Here is a 16,463-nt window from a genome sequence, read left to right as displayed (position 1 = left end):
AAAAGAAATGACCAAGAAGGTAAACAGATGATGAAGAATGGGAAAAATTTTGCAAACTATGCATCTGGCAAAGATCTAATATCCAGCATCTAATGAGGAACTTAAGTGAATTTACAATTAAAAAAAAAAAAAACATAAAAAGTGGGCAAAGGACATAAACAGACACTTTTAAAAAGACACACATGTGGCCAAAAATAACATGAGAAAAAGCTCAACATCACTGATCATTAGAGAAAATCTACATCAAAACCACAATGAGATACCATCTAACACCAGTCAGAATAGCTATTGTTAAAATTTTTTTTTAAAGAAATAGGCCAGGTGCAGTGGCTAATACCTGTAACCCCAGCACTTTGGGAGGCCGAGGCAGGCGGATCACCTGAGGTTAGGAGTTTGAGACCAGCCTGGCCAACACAGTGAAACCTCATCTCTACTGAAAATACAAAAATTAGCCAGATGTGGTGGCAGGTGCTTATAGTCCCAGCTACTCAAGAGGCTCAGGCAGGAGAATCACTTGAACCTGGGAGGCTGAGATTGCAGTGGGCTTGAGATCAGGCCACTGCACTCCAGCCTGGGTGACACAGGAGACTCTGTCTCAAATAAATAAATAAAAGTTAATAAATAACAGATTCTGGCAAGATTGTGGAGAAAAAGGAATGCTTATACACTGCTGATGGGAGTGTAAATTAGTTCAGCTATTGTAGAAGACAGTGTGGTGATTCCTCAAAGACCTAAAGACAGAACTACCATTCAACCCAGCAATCCTATCTGGGTATATACCCGAGGAATATAAATCATTCTATTATAAAGACACATGCATAGGTTTCTTGCAGTATTACTCACAATAACAAGACATGGAATCAACCTAAATGCCCATCAATGAGGTTGGATAAAGAAAAGATAGTATATATACACCTTGGAATACTATGCAGCCATGAAAAAGAATAAGATCATGTCCTTTGCAGGGACATGGATGGAGCTGGAAGCCATTATCCTTAGCAAACTAATGTAGGAACAGAAAACCAAACACTGCATGTTCTCACTCATAAGTGAGAGCTAAATGATGAAAACACGTGGATATATAGAGGGGAGCAACACACACTGGGGCCTTTTGGAGGGTGGACAGTGGGAGGAGGGCAGACCTGTTACAGAGTACTATTGGTCCTGCCAAGTATAAGCAGGCTGCTTCTGGTGGTCTTGACAACTGGTATGGAAAAAAACAAGCTAGGTCAATAGTTACACTGAAATGAGTGTAACGGGTCATGTTAATTTGCTCCAGTGAAGATACTACATCTGGAACAGCAACTGCAACTGGAGTCCAATCTAATTAAGTTTATGATGGTCTACAGGCATTCTCTAATATTTATCTGACTTTTGGATAGATAAACTGGTCAGTTATGTGGAACAGCAATAGCTATCAGTACTTCTGTGTCTTTCAAGACTTTAATGGTGACATTAAACTCTAAAATGTTCCCCATGAATAAAGTATTGCTCTGGTTTATAATCTTGGTAGAACAGAGCTTGGAAGTTTCTAGGATCTTTACTTAACTTTTCCTACCAGAAAACCCCTCACACCTTGGGTCAGAGGTCCAATACAGGGATTCTTCCAATTGCTACAAATGTTTACTCCAATTACTTGAAGAATTAGGGACATCGCCACAGGGTAGATCCATGAAACAGCTGGATACACTGTGAACTGGATTGAGTTAATACTTCATCACCTGACTGCTATAAATCCCCACTTTGACTGGTGGGCCACAGAAACATCTGGGGTTTTCAGAAGTTACTGTAAATTCGGAGCCAAAGCCTCAAATCCTCAAATGATCTGGGCAGTCTTTTTTCTCTGTGTGTAGTCACCCTGGTAAATAAAGAGTCATACATTCCTTTGAAGAAGGCTTGGAGGAAGATTCCCATTACGTACTTGTGGCAACGTTGCAGGATCCTTCCTCAAAATGATCTGGTGTCCCCTTTATTCAAGGTGCTTTAGATTTGTGAACTATCTTAATCTGGACCTGGGTGAAAAGCCATAATCACTCTCTACCATGACAACCCAGAATTAGGTTATTGGCTACCAGACCTAGAATTTTGAGTTTCAGGGTGTGTGTGTTTCTTTTATATAGATCCTGCAGTACTCTAGTATCCTGGGCATTTATTTCATTCCTAGATTTTTAGGAACACGATGATCAATTAAGAATGTCCAGTGGTACCTACAGGCCAAGACATTGTGAATATCAATGTTGCCTTTACGGTAAATGCACCCATCTTATTTTTTTTCCAGGAAGTGCTCTTGACTTCTACTACTCCAGATTCTTATAACCTGAAATGAAATCAGAGTCCATCTCAATAGGATTCCCCTATTATCACACTTGGCCTACTAAGAAGAAAAATCAGAGATTTTAAGGAGATAGGTGCTCCCCTCAACACCTTAGTTAAGGGAATGCCTTCATACCACAACTGTGCCACATAGTTGGAGGTGAGTATGCAGGCCACACATGATACTTCTACTCCAATATTTATTTTTTCCTAATCCTTTGTTTTCTCTTCCATATCATATCAGGGAAACTCTGGCATCTCAATGTCATTAAACATATCCCACAATGAAGTCTAAGTTCCAGTCAACCAATCAGTAAGCTGTCAGAGCCATTTCCCGCTTCATGAATACTATTTTAAATTCAGAATCTTTAGAAAGCATACCCATATCTATTAGAGTTCAGTCTAATATAGTGTTATATTCTGTTTTCCTGAACATCCTTAGAATTCACTCTCACTTCTTCCTCATATTTCCAATATATATTAGTAATGTTTTCTAATTCATTTTCTACATAAGAGATTTTGTCCTGAGTCACAGAGTGCATCTGCCCTCCAAAGCATAACTTAATATTATTTTTGGTCTACTGGAAATAAGGAATTGCTATTGTGGGTTTTGAGGAGAATTAGCATCTGTCCTAGTTGAGGTTATTGCTGATTTTCAAGCAACAAAAAACTAATCTTCTCAGATGATGGAGGGCAAGCTACTTCTACTGGCAAGAGAAGATCAAGTTGACTTGAATTTCAATATGGTCAGTTTCATGTGGATTCAACCAGATGTCCCCATTCAAAATTTCAGGATCTCATTCTTTTTGCAATTAACTTTCACATGGGAAGCTTGGTGAGACTGGTATGATCAACAGATTAAAAGTCCTAACGTAGTTGAGGAATTGTTGTGGTTGCCATAAAAATGTAAAAGTAAAATGATATGAGGTGGAAGTTAGGGAAAACAAATAATTTCTTAAATCCAATTCCAAACTGAGGAAAAAACTCTGAAAGGTCAGCTTGGGTTTGATGGCTGCCCTAGAGAATCAACAATGAAGAAAGAGTAAGCAGAGAATGTCACCATGTGCTGAAATGTGGTTCATGTTTGGTTCAGGTTCAAATCCTGGCTCCACTTCTCTTGCTTTATTATCTCAAGCAAGTTACTTAACCTGTATGTCTCTTTTACTCATAAATAAAATAGAGACAGTAATAGTACCCACTTCATAGGGTTGTGGAGATTAAATCAGTTTACGTATGTAACACACTAATAATTGTGAGTTAAATTAGACAAGCATGGCTCATCTACCAGTAGCTATATTGTCAACCAAGTGAGAAAACTATTTCTATCAAATGAGCGAGAGCATTTTTAAGGGAAATTGTGAAAAAGGAAGTATCCATGAAGCCCAATTTATACATGAAGAAACTGAGATGCCAAGAGATTTAGCAGCACGGCGTGTAAAGAATGTAGCTGAAATTCAGGTCCAGGATCCTCTCTCTAACACCAAGTATCCACTCAGATTTACTCTCTTTCTTCCTGTATCGTTTATAAGGTAGTTAATAGAGTCAGGGTGTCTAAAAGCTCACGAGCAGCAGAGGCAACATGGGTAGTCTGTGTCAATTATTTAAGAAAAATCTCACTTGTCATAATCCTCAGACAATATTTACCTTCCCAAAACTTAAATTTGAATTACAGTACCTTGCACATGGAAGCGAGTCACTGTGTGTGCAAATGAAGCAGGCCAACTGCCCCCATCCATGCCTTCCTGTTGCCTTTTCATGTTCCCCTAGACCTGGTAATGCTCAGAAAACACTAACAGCTTTGTTGTAGAAAGGACTCTGCAAAAGAAGTCAGTAGCCAATGAAATAGAGATATATATGGATTTGGATAAGATCTTATGAGAATCTTACGCTGGGACATTGATACCTGGTAGGATTTATGTCATCACAAAGAATGCCCCCAGGACCAGAGGGCACCAGAGCTGCCCAGACCCTGGGGCAAAACTAATCTATGGAGTTGGTTGATAATATATTGATACAGCTAGCACTCACATGCACAGACTCTCTTTAACTGTTCTAGATGTGGGCGTTGCAATGAGACTGACTTAGGTTCAGAGCCCTATTCTGCTACCTTATTAATTTTGTAGCCAGGTAATTTATCTGCTTTGCTTCTTTACTTTAACTAAGACATGCTGTGAGCATTATAAATCAAACACCTACCATAAGCCAGTCACGGTTGAAGATAATCCAGGGATGGCCCCATCTTCTGGGAGTTCACAGTGGCACAACAGACCATAGACACACAATTACGATAAGGTGACAAGGGCTGTAGAAGAGGTAGATGTGGCTGCTTCATGAGCGTGGGGGTCATGGATGGCTTCTTCATAATCCTGCATTGCAATCTCTTTTCACATTGATCTCTCAGCCTGAAATCAATTGCTAACTCAAGCTTTCAATAATCACAGCACAGTGTTATTATAGCAGCTATTTTAGGGATACAACATTCAACCCAGAATCTTGTTCACAAGCCCTTTCTTTTGTGCTTTCCACAAAGGGCTCTGGGAAGCCCTCAAAGGATTGGGTTCTCTTTCCCTCTGTATCCCAAAGACCTTCCTCTGACCTTAGTTTCTGTCACAAATTTCATAACCAAAGTGGGATGGATCCTGAGGCAGGCTGGCCCCTTGGATCCTATGGCCACAGAGTTAGGAGAGAACAGGGAGTTAGTTGGCAGGAACAGATCAGGAGATACTGGGCCAGAGGTGGGGATGGACACAGAGGGAAATGGTCATTAGCAAGGGCCATATAGAGTGTTGAAGGGATACCAGTGAATGAAAAATTAATAAGGCCTAGGGCCATACTATGATCAGGGACACTCCAGACCTTGGAAATAGTCAGAGATGAGCAAAGTGGCAGTACCAGGCAACCAGTTATGCACTGGAGAATCGGAGATAAAGAGGGGCCTGTTCCTGTCCTCAAGTAGTTGCCAATATGGAAGTGGAGAGAGCAAATGCATGCTTTGCAATATTCTGGTGCCATAATGTCAATCTTCACAGGCCTAGTTGGGACACAGAGCATAGTGACCTCTGCAGGGGATTGGGGTGAGGGAATATGGTTTTGGGAATATGACCCTTCTATCTGGCAAAGGCTCCCTCTTACCTCAGTTCAAACCTATTGGATCCCAGTGATTCAGAACATGAGTTTCACTGTCAGATAATCCTGTTGGCAATGTCAGGAATACCAACATTCCTCCAAATATATTTAACTAGGAACCCTTTAATATATGACACTCGTTAACATCCTGTAGAACTAGTGCACCAAGAAAGAGCCTTGAGGAACATGGCTTTTTGGCGTTTCTACAAAATGTAGCACTTAATAAACATGAACTTATATCAATCACTGATGAATTCAATTAATCAACAATGAATTAATTTATGTGGATCCAATTGAAAGAAAAGGTCTATAAATTTAACATGAGTTATGCCCCTAGTTTATTTATAACCCTTATGATGTGCATGTGGTCATCTCCCTGTCTACAAAGTTTTCTCCACAATCCCCTTCCCAGTCCGTGATTCATCATCCCACACCCTACTCGTTCTTTAAAGCTCACCCCAAACATCCCGTGAGAGCATGCTGATCTCAAGTAGTTCCACACCTGCCGCCTGCCTCCCTCATGCATTATAAGCCTGCAAGAGACATTCTGCATCTGGTACCGAAATAATGAGACTATACTTCTCACTACAGAAAGGGGGGCTCCTGTAGGAAAGTTTGAGGTAAGGGGTGCCTCTAGGGTCTTAAGGTGATGCTCTCCAAGTCCAATTTGTTAGAGAATAATAGGACGACAGTAAGGAATTCAGAGTCCTGCCACACAAAAGCTGCTACATATATCTGGGAGCCAGTTAACTCATTTCCCCTACTCTTGCCCTCCTCCATTCACCTCCAATTAGTTATCCTTACTGCCACCCAGTGCAGCTTTTCTAAAACATATATCTGATCCTGATTACAGTTCTTTAAAACTTCTTTTCCTGCAGATTCAAGCTTAAATTCTCTGCCATGACATATAAGGCCATTCACAATTCCAGCCTTTCTCACCATTTCCCAACAAGGGGGCTTTGTTGGAGTCCAATTGAGAACATCATCCTTCCCTTCTGAATCTAGCACATTTCTACACCCTTGCATATGTTGGTCTCTCCCCTCAACTCCTCCCAATCAGCCTGACCTGCCTTCTCTCCCTTGAGAGCTCAACTGGTATGGTCCGCCCTCCATTCAGCCTGCCCAGGGTTGCTCCAGCTGGGGTAGGTCCCCCTCCTCTAAGCTCTTATGACGCCATGCATGCCTCCTGCTCAGCTCCTATAACTGTGCTCTGTCCCACCTCTGTCCGCAGGACAGTGTGGGCTTCTCAAGGGCACAGCCTTCTCTGGTGCAGGCATTTGCCTGGCCCTCATGAATGCTCAATCAGCAAATGTCGCATGGACAATGATGGAGATGAATTACAGATAATACTTATTGCCTTTCTCCAAACTGAAGGGTCACCAGTTCTGTTGTTTTAATCTGAAAACAAGAAAGTGTCTGACATAGTAAGAAGACACACTCAAACTTGCGGCAGGGGGATCTTGGAATTGTGATAGAGAAGAACTGGATTCCAGTCCTAGTTGTGTTGCTTGCTCTCTGTGTGACCATGATCCCATTACTGAGACTCTTAGAGGCAGACAGAGCTGGACTGAGGCCCCTCACAGATAATTTTTAAAATAAAATGATCCAGAAAGACATCCAGGGAAAGGACAATTGCAATACTTCATTTATCTTTGTCTCCCTTATCACAACAAGTGCAGGTACCCAGTTGCTATAGTTTTGAACGATGTAATGAATACATTAATTAATAGGCAAGTAAAAATGGATTCCTCCAAGCCTGGAGGTAAACTTTCAAAGGCCAGATTTAAACGTTCCCTTGGTTGTGTTGAGAAAGACAAGTGCCGAAAAACTCAGAGACTGAATCAATTTAATCTTTCCCCAGAGAAGCAGAAACGGGGAGAAGCCAAAAGGCACTATTTACAGAAATAGCCCAGTTTCTGCTTTGATGCATTCATTGCAAACTCAGAACCAGCTGAGGCTTTCGCTGCCCTAGCCTCAGATCACGGGCTCTGACCGTTGGGAACCAGTCCTGGCTTTAATAAAGTGGCATCAGGCAGTATCACATCCTCGACACAGAAGAGCCTCTCACTGCCTTACGACTGAGGGCGAGCTAACAAAGCCAGCCATCCGTCCGCAGCCTGAAGGTGCATCTGCAACATGGGGAAATAACAGAGACCTGATTCCCAGGACTGCTGTGAGAAGCCCACGCTTTAGGGCCAGGCAGTCACTCTAGAATGTTTCATGCAAACATGAGCACTTTGCATGGAGACAACCATGAAAAACAACTTGGAAAAGGCTGAATTTATTTGGCTAAACTAGTAGGTGTAATAGAAGTTAAACCCAGAAGACTAGGAGTTGGAGACAGCTGGAATCCCAGCTTGACTACTAAGTGAGGCATGTTGGCAAGTTGCTGAACCTCTCTGAGTCTTTGTTTTCCTATTAGTAAAAGAGGAATAATAAAAATACCCACCTTGCAGGGCTGTTGTGAATTGTGAGAATTAGAGAGGATGACACATGTAAAGCAGCCCCATGTCATTAGCCCCAGCCGCCGTCCCTCCAGCTGACTAAGGATGCATGAAAGAGCCAGCCCAGCCAGAATTGCCGCCCAGGCACACTGTGATTCCGGAAGAGGGGTGATGCCATTTTGGCATCCGGAAGACAACAGAACATCCTGCCCACAGCAGGAGCACTGGCATCGTATTTTCATAGCAGGCTCTGGTGATGGAAACCAATGGGCTGAGACCACAGCTAGAGCAGAGTAATGTATGGAACTGCCCTTGAGAACTTGTGAGATCCCCCAGACCCCTCAGAAACAACTGCAGTGTTTGCTTACATAGGGGTGATGGGGGTGGTGAGCTGTTGAATGTGAGGGGCTGATCCATGACGCGAGCCCAGCCAAGTGATGCTGGGAGCATGTGGCCACACTAAGGTACTCCCGCCCTTCTAGGGTTCAAGTAACCTGTGATGATCCCCAATGGCAGCTTGTTAGAGAACAGTGGGGACAATATGAAGTCCTTAATGAAGTAGAAACGTGATTTGCTTCACGTCTAATTCCTACTAAATGCTTCAAAGGCCATTTATTGACTGTTTTAAGGAATATGAAGCAAACCAATGTGGCTGGGACATATCATGTAATCCATAAAGGTTCCTTGAGTGAATTACAACAGAATGTATCATTTCATTACCTCAGGGATGCCATTCAAAAGGACTCTGGAAAACACTTTTATGTAACTAACCAAAATGATCCAGTATCTATAGAAACAACAGCATCGTACTGTTGAAAATCAGCAGTCACTTCTTAAATGTGCATTTCAAAACAATTTCACAATTATTCCTGGATGTGATCACCTCATATTAACTCATTGAATTAGGTAAAAACAGGAATTATTAAGCATATTAAGCAGATGAGGAAGCTGAGACAGATACATGATAAATGCCCAGGTCGCTAGCTGGTGAGTCATAAAATCTGCTGTGGCATATTATATGCATTTTCTTTGATGATGATATAGGGAAAACGTGTAAAACTCATTATTCAGGACAAATATTGAGGCAGCTACTCTATACCTTTGTTATTCATTTCAGTATCACAACCAAGAAGTAGTCTTGCCTTTTTTTTTTTTTAAGACGGAGTCTCGCTCTGTCGTCCAGGCTGGAGTGCAGTGGTGCGATCTCAGCTCACTGCAAGCTCCGCCTCCCAGGTTCAAGCGATCCTCCTGCCTCAGCCTCCCAAGTCACTGGGATTGCAGGCACCTGCCAACATGCCCGGCTAATTTTTGTATTTTTAGTAAAGACAGGGTTTCACCATTTTGGCCAGACTGGTCTCGAACTCCTGACCTCAGGTGATCAGCCTGCCTGCCTTGGCCTCCCAAAGTGCTGAGATTACAGGCATAAGTCACCATGCCTGGCAGAAGTAGTCATTATTAATCCCACTTTACAGGTGAGGAAACTGAGGTTCAAAGCGCTGAGTAACCTGCTGAAGGTCACAGTGCTGGCAGATGGTAGATCCAGAGCTGGAGCATTCCAAAGTCTTTGTAGAGTGCCACCCGTCTCTAAGGCAGAGGGGGGGAGCAGGTGGCAGGTCCAGAGCTGGAGCAATCCAAAGTCTCTTTAGAGCACTTTCCCTCTCCAAGGCAGAGGGGTGGCGCAGGGGGCGTTGCAGACCAATCCAAATTGCTTTGTGCTTTGCATACAACTGAATGAAGCAGCAAAACACTGGTTGGCTATGCTTTGGCAGAGAATGAGAACATCAAATCCTGTCGCCATGTTCAATCATAACTCAAGTAATACAGGAATGCAAGCTCCCAAGGCTAGTGGAGTTAGGAATGAATAGAAACATCATTGTCCCTGGTGTGGACGTTGAGGTCACCTTCCCAGGTACAATATTCAGTTTAGCCCTTCCTTCACTTACTTGATGCTCAGAAAATTGCACCCTTTACTTGAAAATTCCCTGGGAGAATACAATTAATTTCTTGATTAAAATGATTAAATCAAGTGTCACCTGCAGTAGAAACATGCTGAGAAAGAAAACGCACCCTATAAATAGGATCAGTGACAGTCTCACCTGCCATCTGAGGAAGCACGGTGGAGGGAGCCAGTATCGAAGAAAGGACAGATGGGGCCTAGGCCAGAGGGCTGAAGAACTGGGATTTAGGAAGCAGCTGTTTTTGAGGGGAAAGAACAAGAGTTCTGGAGGCTGAAGATTCAGGGACAAGTTCCAGCTCCACCCATTACTAACTGTGACACTGGTAAACCATTTAACCTATCTGTCTGTCTGTCTATCTATCTATCTTTCTTTCTTTTCTTTTCTATTCTTTCTTTTTCTTTCTTTCCTTCCTTCTCTTTTTTCTTTCTTTTCTTCCTTTTTCTTTCTTCCTTCATTTCTTTTCTATTTTTTTCCTTCTTTCAACAAATATGTTTTGAGCACTTACCAGGTACAAGGTACTCATAACTTGGAATAGATCAGCGTGCAACACAGGCTATATCAAAATGGGGAAGCATGCATATAAATAATCACAGATGAATGCAAAATGAGATCATTAATAAGTTCAATGAAGAAAAAAGACAACATAAAAGTGTATAATGGGAGCATCTGGCCAAGGCAGCAAAGTCAGAGAATGTCCCCACAAAGAAGCAGAGCTAAGCTGAGACATGAGCAGCAAAAGGAGTTACCGTGAGCAAGAATAAGAAAGCCCGATCCAGGCAGTATGTGCACAGGTCCTGTGTCGGGAGGGAGCGTGATGCTCCTCAGAGCGTTAGAGGGATATAAAGAAGTCCAGTGTGTCTGGCACACAGCATGTGAGTGGGAGGGTGGCGCATGATGGGGCTAGAGATGTAAGCATGGGTGAAGCAGCAGGACACCGTAGAACATGTCAAGACTGTGAGTACTGCATTGTAAAAGTAGGATATGGCTAAAACTCCAGGCTCCAAAATGAGTGGAAGGCTCCAAAAACAGGCAGATATGAAGGAGAATGCCAATAAAAAGATACCTGCTCTTCAGGTCTTCAAAAAAGCCAGCAAAATACACTTTCTGAGATTGAGGGGCACTTACTGGAGTGTAAAACCTGTAAAAGCTCCTGTCTAAAATGCAGTCACTGAGAGGGGTAGGGGGGATACGCTGGCAGAAGGAAATTCCCTGCATCAAGTTCGATTGAAAGCACAGACACAGAGCTAAACAAGAGGCACACAGAAGACATATTTGCAGGAAGCACTCTGTAGTACAGCAGCAGCACGAGAGAAGAGAGCTTTGCATTGCAATAAAACTATAGAACAAAATAACTGCCTGTCTTCATTGACACTGGAAGGTTAAGTGACTATACCCACAAAACCCTAGATCACAAGAAAATATTCTAAATAGCCAAGGGCACCACTTTGGTCCTTCCTCTGCATGAATATCCTACAAACGTCCATTTAAGGCAGAACAAACTAAAGATCCAAGCCTCCCACCCTCCACTGATGATACGAAAGTAAAGCAGCCCATAATCCATATATATATATCAGAAGTAAGAAAAAGAAACAGATAAATCAAATAGACAAAGTATACCTGCCAGGAAAATATAGCCACGAGGCATGGAGGTTTATGTTCCTATAATACAGGGTTTCTCACACTTCGTTCAGTATCAGAATCATCTGGGAAGCTTGGTTAAAATTCAAAGGTCCAAGCCTTATTCTTCATCATTGAGCCCAAGCCTATGTTCTTCATGAGCTCCTCACGAGCTTCTAACTCACACCAAGTTTGAGAACCACTGCCATAACAGAAAACCAGCCTTAACTCACACAGTGCATGGTGGCCCCTAAAATAATTACTGTGCTCAAGCTATCATGGTCCAGTAAGACTGAAGGGTTAGATTTTTGTTCCACACTGAGGTTCCAAGGTCTCCTTGGTCGCAAATAAGGAAGCAAGTAGCTCCTGTTGCTACCTGCATCTATGCAGCTGCTCCAAAAAGAGCTACCTTTAGAAGGAAGCTGACTTTGCACATGGTAGACTAACGAAGGAAAGCATTCAAGTACCCTATGATGTTGTTGAGCTCCTCCATTTACAAGCCTGACACTCCCCTGTCTCAGGGCTTCCACCGCTAAAGCCAATAAATTTTGTCGAGTAAGCCAGATCAAGTCACAGTTTCCAATATGTGCTACCCAAAGCACCTTTACTGATACAATAAGTAAGACTTTTGATACAGGGAATGACCTTGAAAATATAGTTCTTTCTCTGTTGGCGATTTTGACTTGAGAATCTGCCACCCTCAAAAAAAAAAAAAAAATAGTACAAGCTACTTCAACATCTAATTCAACAATTTAGATGAGTGGTCACCAGGTACTTACAGTTCACATGGTATCAGCTTTCGATGAAGGTAACGAGCTGCAAAGATTCATGTGGTATCCCCCACAGCCACCAGAACATGGTTATGCTGCAAGACATAGTGAAGGAAATATGAGACGTAAGTAAGAATGGATACAGTCATCAGAAAGATTCTGAGGCCAGATGCAGTGGCTCACACCTGTCATCCCAGCACTTTGGAGGCCAAGGTGGGAGGATCACTTGAGCCAGTGGTTTGAGACCAGCCCGCACAACAAGGCAAGGCTCCATTTCTACCAAAAATTTTTAAAAGCCAGGCATGGTGGCCCACACCTGTGGTCCCAGCTACTCAAAAGGCTGAGGCAAGAGGATCACTGAGCCCAGGAATTTGAGGTTGCAGTAAGCTGTGATCACACCACTGCACTCCAGCCTGAGCAACAGAGCGAGACCCTGTCACAAGCAAACCAAAAGGTTTTGAACCAAGTGATGAGATGAGAGAACCTAGAGTTAACAGCAGTTTGTGAGTGGACACTCATTCAGATCCTCTCAGCCATTTACTTGCTGTGTAGCCTTCAACAAAGAACTCGTCCTTCCTGACTTTGGTTTTCCTCATCTGTAAAATGAGGAGAATAATGGTATCTTTGATTTAGGGCTGACATGAGGATTAAGTGAGATACTTTACGTACAGCAATTAGCACAGCACCCAGCACCTAGCAAGCAGCCAATCGACGTGAGCTATTAATAACCGTAGTTCTATTGTTTTTATTATTGCTATTACCAGTCTGCAAAGGGGAAAGACATGAATGGATAATGGCAATGAAAGCAGAAGAGCACACAAGCATTAAAGAGCTCCAGGGGAGAGAGTGACTAACACAGGGGCACTTGAAGGACAAGCATTCAGCACAGGTTGGAGCAGGCAATGAGAGGAAGGAGGAGGAAAGAAAAGAGAAAGAAAAATATAAGAAGCATAGGAGATCAAGCTGGGAGAGAGCTGAGAAGGGCAGACACTCCAAGCTAAGGAACAAGTCTTCAGGAAGCTTTGGGAGAATGTGTCATTTTCTGGGAATGACATAAAGCTCCACACTGGACCTGAGACTGCATGTTCCTGTGTGGATCTGGGAGAGGTGAAGGGAGACGGACAGATGGAGGCCACACCAGGAGAGCCCAGGCTAGCGAGTCAGGACTCAGTGCTTTGAGCAACTGCAGCCACTGAAGGTTTAGGGTTTTGTTTTGTTTGAAAGGCCAAGGCTGTCCTGATCAAGCTTTCACTCGTTTGCAGAAGTCCTCTCTGACGATAGTGCAGAGGATTCACTGCAGCAGACAGACAGAAGTTGGTAGGCGGCTGGATTCCAGGGGAAAAGGTCGATGAAATCCTGAACAGAGGTCAGGACAAAGGGAGCATGAAAACAACAACAAGTGCTCTAAGGAGGTGATGTGCTGAGTGTTCCAGGAGGATACCTCCCGGGAAGACTGGGCTGATGGGGTGCCCTTCCTTGGGACAGGGAGAACAGGAGGAGGAGCAGGTTTCCAGGAAGGTCTGCCATGCCTGGGGAGCCTCCAAGTGGAGATGTACATAACACAGCTGCCTGGATGCATCTCATGCTCAGGAAGAATGTCCACCCTGGAGATGGGCATCGTGAAACTTGGCTGCCCAAGAGATGGCATTTCCCTCATCATTCCGTAAGTGAGCTGACCCCCTATATTATGAGCCTCCATTTTCAGGGCAGCACCAATGCAATCTAGGCTTCCTCTCTCCACAAGGATTGTTTCTAAGTTCCTGGCCCCAACCAGCTGTGGTCTTTGCCCACACAGGTGGCTTCGTGCCTTCCTCTATGCGTCTTTAGACCTTTGCTCTAGGAGAATGAGAAGTGTGTTGCACCTCTCTAAGCCTTGTTGGGAGAATGAGGACCCTGTGGGACTGTGTCTGGCCCGTCTGTCTGGACACCAGTGTCAGCCATTTCTACTCTGCTCCAGCCCCTGCCGAGTAGAAACTCTATGCCTTGCCACATTCCCACGCTGTCCCTGGGAATGGACAACACAGGTCCTCTGGACCTTAGGTTCCCTGCAGTCAGTCTGGAGCCTTCGTTCCCCTCCCATTCCCAGGGCTTGCAGACATGAAGCAGGTGTTCGGCATCTTGCTCTCCTTGCTGAGTCTACAGAATCTTTATCTGAGGATGGCAAGGTCTGGCCCCCTCCCTTTTCTTGCCTGGACTTCACACCATACATTTGTATACCTGGAGTTCTTCAGCTTAAGTCTGTAAAATCCCACCCCCGACCTTCACTCAAAAGCCTCAGCTTTGGAAACCCACAGTCCCTTCTGTTTCTCTGGATGTCATCCACCCCCTGAGGCACTGAGTGCTGCTGGTGGAGGAGAGGCTGGGGCAGGAGAAGGAGAAACCATGGAGGAAGAGCCTGAGTTCCCATCCCCAACCATCCTGCCACCCAGAAATGCAAGAATCCTGTGCACACAGATAATGAAGATGTAGGACTGGATGAACTTACTACCCCGACAGAGCACAGAAGGAAAAGAAAAGGGGTGCAGGGTCGAGCTCTAGGAGACAGAGATGCTTTAAAGCAGGGGCATGCAGCATTTTCCTATAAAGGGACAGATAGGAAACATTTTTGACTTTGCAGGAACCACTCAAATGTGCTGTTCTAGGCCAGGAGGAGCCATAGATAGTACATAAATAAATGCGTATCGCGGTTCCAAAAAAAAATTTGAATACAAAAACAAGTCCTGGGCCAGATTTGATCTACAGGCTGGAGTTTATTGACCCCTGTCTTTACAGACGGGCATGAGACAAGGCCTCCGAGGAGGAGCAGAGATGGGAACCAAGTGAGATGCTGTCAGGGTTAGAATTTGTCCCTGGGAGTGGTTCGTGCCAAAGCCTGTGCTCTTACCGCAGTGCTAGCCCTGGCCACAAATTGCAATCACCTGTAGGACTTTAAAAAATTACAGTGACTGTGGTTCAGTACCTCAAGATTCTGCCATAAATGGTCAAGGCTAAGGCCTGCAGCGTTTTCAGAGCTCCCGGAGTGATTCTAACAGGTGACTGGGATGGAGAGCCTGTCCGTGGCTCCTCCTTGCAGATGCGGACCATCATCTCAGTGCGCCTCCCAAGTCCCAGCACCTCCTCCCCATCAGTGCAGCCAACACAGCAGTTCCCTGCAGTCTGGGATTTCTCACACTTGATTTCTCTGTCTCAGAGGGTCAGAGATGATTTCCCAGGATAGAGCCAGGTCAGAAGGAGGAAAGGTCAGAGGAAACCTGTTGTGTTCTCTCTAACGTTATGATTCCAGTTGTCATGGCAAACACCAGCATCTCTTGGGCTGGCTGGGGCACAGATTCCTTTTATCTTTTTAAATTTGGTTTTGATTGTTTTTGCTTTAAAATTAGGCCAGTGGGAAAAGTACAGCTTGGAGCAGAGCTGGTGAGAGGTCCCAGGCAATGACCTGAGGACTCTAGGCTCAGGGTATGTTTGGACTGGCCACAGGGCTGAGCTGCCCAGGGGAGCTACCTAAGGACAAAGCTGGAGAGAACGGGCTGCTGTGCCCGACCAGGCCCCAGGGTGCACTTGCAGCCCGCTGCTGGGTGAGAGCCATACAAACTGGGGTCTTTGATCTCATTAGCAGCCCCTGCAGGGAGCAGACTCCTCCATCCTGCTGTCCTCCACTGAACAAGCAATCACTTTTGACCTCTGGCCCAGCTGCCCACCCACCTGGTTTCTCTGTCCCCACGCCCAGCAGGAGAGCGGGCAGAGGATCAGATGCACCACACGGAGAATGACTCTAGCCCCTGCAGAACGCTTCGGTGTGTAAAGCGGCTGCATGAGTCATTTCATAGTCACAGTAACCCTCACGATAAGAGAACGGACGCTCAGGCAAGCTAAGTGGTCCCAAGTCACATCACTAGGGAGTGGCAGAACCAAATTTGGACCCAAGTTATCCAGACTTCAAAGCCCATGCTCTTTCCAGAACATTCTGCTACCTGATGTCTTCCTTCTGAGCGTTTGCTAGAGGATCACTCGGCAGCACGGTGAGGCCAGGCCCTAGAATACCTGACTGAATCCTCAGACACAGTGGGCAGAGGTGGTCCCTGCCTGAAGCAGAGGATGGAAAGCCTGACTCGGGGCTCAAGGCACTTCATGGTTCAGATGCGAGAGAGAGTCCGACATGTGGTTCAGAAACGGTGCTGCAGAGCTGCACTGCCTGGGGCCAAATCCTGGCTCTGCTCCTTACTAAGTGTGGCATT

Source organism: Mandrillus leucophaeus, unplaced genomic scaffold, assembly GCF_000951045.1.
Source record: "Mandrillus leucophaeus isolate KB7577 unplaced genomic scaffold, Mleu.le_1.0 Scaffold173, whole genome shotgun sequence".
In the NCBI taxonomy this organism is placed as follows: domain Eukaryota; kingdom Metazoa; phylum Chordata; class Mammalia; order Primates; family Cercopithecidae; genus Mandrillus; species Mandrillus leucophaeus.
Note: the sequence above shows the minus strand (reverse complement) of the source record.